The sequence below is a fragment of the Pteropus vampyrus genome, unplaced genomic scaffold (genome assembly GCF_000151845.1).
Source record: "Pteropus vampyrus isolate Shadow unplaced genomic scaffold, Pvam_2.0 Scaffold197, whole genome shotgun sequence".
NCBI lineage: Eukaryota > Metazoa > Chordata > Mammalia > Chiroptera > Pteropodidae > Pteropus > Pteropus vampyrus.
In genome coordinates, this window is record NW_011888978.1 from 2,259,044 (window position 1) to 2,264,108 (window position 5,065).

The window sequence follows — 5,065 nt, forward strand, 5'->3', positions numbered from 1 at the left end:
AGGCTGACCACGGCAGATTCATTTCCTCCCACTGAGACAGTTTCTTGAATCTTGAATGTCTGAGCTACACTCTTCCACAAATTTTAGGACATGATTTCTGTGAATCCATATCTAGGAACTGAGCAAGGGCTATAGAGGATACCTAGCTGAACTTCCCATTCTACTGAAAATCTCTCCTGAACCATCTGCACATCTTATAACTTGTTCCTCAAATAAAAAAACATATTTACTTTTCTTATAGTGTGGGAGAAATAGCTTGATACAAATATAAGCCTTTTAATGATGGCCTTTAACAAAGTTTATTTGAATAACGAAAAGGAAGAGAAAACCTCCTCTGGGAATTGAACTTCAATAACCTTGCTTACTTAGGTACTAAGGAACGGTGGTATGAAGAGCAAATATACTATGGCTATGCCACCCTGAATGTGCCTGATCTCGTCTGATCTCTGAAGCTAAGCAGGGTCGGGCCTGGTTAGTACTTGGATGGGAGACCACCTAGGAATACCAGGTGCTGTAGGCATTAAAAAAAAGAAAAAAAGAAAAGAAAATATATAAAAATAGACTGACCTTACATTTATTTGCTTCTTTGACTACTATCCTGCTTATTTTGCAAAGTCTCAAAGATTTGCAGTGTTAAAATAATTAAAGCACTTTGTCATGGTTGCGTACTTAAACAGTATTTCATCAAAAGAGAAGGGAAGTGACCCCAGGTACATGGACTTCGGATTGATGTTGGAGTTAAACCAATAGCATCAAGCCGTGGAGTGCATGGTGAGGATGGTGGCAGTGCTTTCACCCCTAGGGGGCAGTAAATCACGCACTGTGGTGGAAGCCTGGGTGGGTCTGGTGCCACATGCCTTCCCTTCCATCTGGCCGGTACTACTTCATCTTGCCCACAGGTTTTCACAAGTGAGTAGATTGGGTCAAGGTCTTGCTGAAATTACAATACACAAGTTCAGCGTAATACAGTCAGAAAAGTAAACTGTAACAGTAGGTAGTATACACTGAGGTAAAGTTTACTATTTCCTGACAGATCACTAATGTGAGAAGATGGATCTATTTATATAGAAGACTATCTTACAAATGAATGAGGTTACCTAGAAAATTAAGTTATTAAATTGAAAAGGTAATCTCGTTTTGGCTGTAAGTTTTTGGTAAAGGCAAAAAGGGAGATAAGATAAATTTCAAAGAATTAATTAATGAATAATTATGAATTTATTTGCTAAAATAAACTTTTCTCTGGAATTAAAATCACATAGGAATTTTTCATTCACATTTTGGGGAGACACTGAGTAAGAGTGACTATTTTTTTTTATCTCTTAAAATTAAAAAGGTTTTTAAAAAATTTGAGTAAATCATATTATTAAAAAATCAATACATAAAAGCACAACAGGAGAAAAACATCACCTAAACCAAGAGTGCACTAAATTGAGATAATCACTATTAATATTCTGGTGACCATCATTCATGTGTCCATGTGTACATACACACACACATGCTCTCTCTCACTCTATTTCCTTCTCAAAATGGGATCATGAAAATCGTCTTTCAGGGTGGTTTTGACTGAAGGCACAGAAATAATATTCAAATGAACAACTGCAGTATCAACCTTCCACAAAGGCCAATGGGAGAAGGGTTGGACTAAGACATGGATCTAAGATCAATGACTTAAATTCTGAGTCATGCAGGAATTTATGCATGGAACTGAAATATTGTAGCCCAGGTTCTCTAATAGGTAACACGTCTATTGAGCATTCTCTAAAATACCTGATGTAGGAACCGAGCATCTGGCAGATTCTGAGTGGCAGCAAGGTGATCATTAAGTTACTTAAAAACTTTCTAAAAGTGCCCAGAGTACCACTATTCACTGTGACTGGTTTTCACTCACTTGTGGAATTTTTAAGAAGTGGGCTTACATTATTATCTAGTCTGATGGGTCGGTATGGAGTAGGCAAAAGAGGTGACTGCATGTGAAATAAACAGTCCCCCCCCCAAACTGAGGTTTGACTCACAGGCACTCACAGAGCTCCTATGACTCTATTCTATTTCATGGAAGAAAAGTAGATTCACTTGCCAAATGATCAAGGTAGATGGCCATCTTACAGAATTTAAAGACCCTCAGAGAAATTATTTTGGCTAACATTTATTGAGCACTTATTATGTACCAGGCACTGTGCTAATAAGCACTTTTTGCGCTCTCATAACAACCCTACGACGTACTTTGACCGTTATTCCTGTTTTGTGGATGACTAAAAAGAGCTTCGGATAAACATAACTGCTCAAGTCTCACAAGTAAAAAATGGAGGAGCAGGGAGTCAGATCCAGGTGTATCTGCCTTTAGAATCTGAGCAGTTAACACTGTGCTGTGTTGAAGTGAGCCCAAAAGCAGCAGCTAGCTGTTGACCTGTTGGATGAGGCCACAACTACTCATCTGAAGGCTGAAGAGTGCCAGCTAATTATGTCATCTCCCCAATATGTAATAGGTCAGGGATGCCAAGGCACTTCTTAAGGGTATCTAGCAAACAGATCAGCTGAGAGGTAATAAAACATGTCACTGATGTGGAGGTCACTTGCCCACTGTTTCTACAGCTGGACAATGAAAATTCAATTGAAATCAATTCCATGAGCTTGGTTGGTTATTACTGATCAATTAAAATGGCAGACAGAATGTACTATGGATAGCATGTGACTTCCACCTGTACCATTTAGGTTCGAATTTGGGCAGTGTTCTGGGGACGCTTCCATCTTGAAGGAGTTTGCCTGAATACTAGTAAATGAAAAGACTGAATAATATCCTACAGTTAACTGCCCCAAATTTGAAACAAAACAAACAAAACCAAAACCCTTTTCTATATCTGACTCCTGTGGAAAGGTATTCTTGGAAAATCACTGGATCAGAATGGACCTTAGCAGTCATCTAGCCCAAGTTTTCGTCATCTGAAAAACTCACCTACGGCAGCCCTGACAAGTAACACGCAGCTGCCTAGTCCTGAGCATGCCCCCATGCCCCTTGGCAAACCATCTCATTGGTGAGTAGCCTCGCTGACAGAGGCTCTTCTACAGAGGTGAAATCTGCCTTCCTGTAACCACCTTTTGGCCCTCATTTTGCCCTATGGAAATACAGTTTACAATTAGTTTGTTTTCCCCAACAGTCTTCCTAGGATTTGGAAACAGCGGGTCTTCCCGATTGCTTCTTTCTTGCAGGCTAAACATCCAAGTTGCTGTTCCTTGACCTCTGGTCAAGGGTGCCTGTACTCCCCCCAAAGCTCCAAGTAAAGTCTCTTGGGGGCTGTTCCTGTCAGTGATCAGGACACAGACCTGCTGTATGTTCCTTGTCTGTACTGGCTCCCTTGGCATGTATGTGACATGAGTGATTTGCTCTAAGTTTGTGGCTAATGAAAGCCCTTGGGTCTTTTCTCAAGTGAGCTATTGTTGCAGAGCAAGGTGAATGCCCAATCTGAGTTACTGTTCATGAAATAAATGATTCTGCTAAGTATGATCCCATCAGAATCCATGTGAAACTGGTGAAAGCCAATTCTCATCATCTTTATGAAAATTACTCTAGGTGTTTTCTTGGGATCATCTGGCACATGCAATCCAAAAAAACAATTTGTTACTTACTCATTAGCATTCAAGCTAGCTGTGGCTCTGATGATCATGTAGCAGAGTGTGAGAGCACTGAGGAGGCCAAAACTGGCAATAATAAACCATTCTTCTGTTGACAAAGCAAAGGGAGGAAATCACTCTGGGGAGAAGGCTTAAGTCAAATCGATGTCAACATTTCCCTCAAAAGCAACGACCGCAGACGTCAACGGAGCTGTAAGCCCAGAGTGGCCCAAGGCAGTGAGGCAGGAAGAGGTTTGCCAGAGAGCTACTAAGTGGAGAAGGTTAGTGGAAGGAGTGGTGGAAGCTGCAAGGGAGAAAGGAAGCGCGGCCCGGACACTTCTTCCTGTTCAGGTGTGGCCACCAAAACACCGTGCAGTAAGAAGACGTATGTAAAATTGCACACAGACAGAGATTTTTCATTTGTTGACTAAGTGACAGTAAAGTGGACTAGCCATACTTATAAGCTTTCCTTCTTCATTCTGTCATTTCTGCATGGTTATGTCATCATTCTTAGAGAATGGCTTAGAAACATGGAGTAGTGGTTCCCAAAGGTCCGCCGGCTGGCCTTCCACGGCATTCACATCTACATTCTTGCCCTTTATGCACGGGTTACTTATAGTCTCTGTTTTAAAAGGACATGTTACTGGAGGCTCCTGGAAAGGTCTACCCTTCAGAGCCCCACCACTGGGAAGCAGCACTGGCTGTTCTGGCTCTGTCACACAGAAGTAGGAAGGGTAGGTGCTTCCCAAGGACTTGGCCCGTTAAAGAGTGGAGAACCCTCTGGTACACAGAACTCTAAGGGTTTTTATCTAGTCTCTCTCTAGATCCAGGAAGTCAGTTCACATTTTCCCTTAACTTTTCAAAGTCTGTATCGTAACATTCCAAAAATGGTATTTACTGAGAATCTCAAAAATAACCTGAGCATCAATCTGACATCCAAACAAGTCTTAACTCTAAATGTTTCCTAGAGCACACTTACTAGGGCTGGTTTAGCAAAGCGTTACACAGTGAAAGTCCCTCTACGTGGTGAGGTGGAAGAGAAGTTTGCGCCTGGAATGCCGACTGTTGTGTGCAACGGCTGTGCTTACCACGCGTGCTTCTGCATCCGATTTCCACGAGTCCTCCAACTATGCAATAATACTACGTGTGCCTAGGAATTCTCCTAGAAAGGATGATTCTACTTTCATTGGATTTTACAGGTGGTGAGCTGTTCTTCAGGATTCCAGGATGCTGAGTTCTATGAGGAATTCTCTGCCCACCTTGGTTTGTATTATTAAAAGACTTCACAAAATCGTTCTTTTAGACAACAGTGTAGCCACTGCTTCTTGGATTATATATATATTCCTTATTGGTACAGCGAATTTATAAGGTTTTCATTAACATCAAAATGAACATTCAGAACCCATACAAAATCTACTTTTTTTACCTGCATATATTTTAAATTAGGAAAAATGTACGC

The 5,065-nt window shown here is 41.1% G+C and overlaps 1 protein-coding gene and 1 non-coding gene across 2 annotated transcripts in view; one reads left to right on the forward strand and one right to left on the reverse strand.

Annotated features, from left to right (window-relative positions):
- The window catches only part of RNF130 (ring finger protein 130), a 95,429-nt gene that overhangs the window by 3,205 nt on the left and 87,159 nt on the right, over window positions 1-5,065 (reverse strand). The gene's annotated exons all lie outside the window — the stretch shown is intronic.
- Window positions 402-520, forward strand: LOC111746704. The gene has a single exon (XR_002783227.1). It is a non-coding gene; the product is annotated as a 5S ribosomal RNA (ribosomal RNA).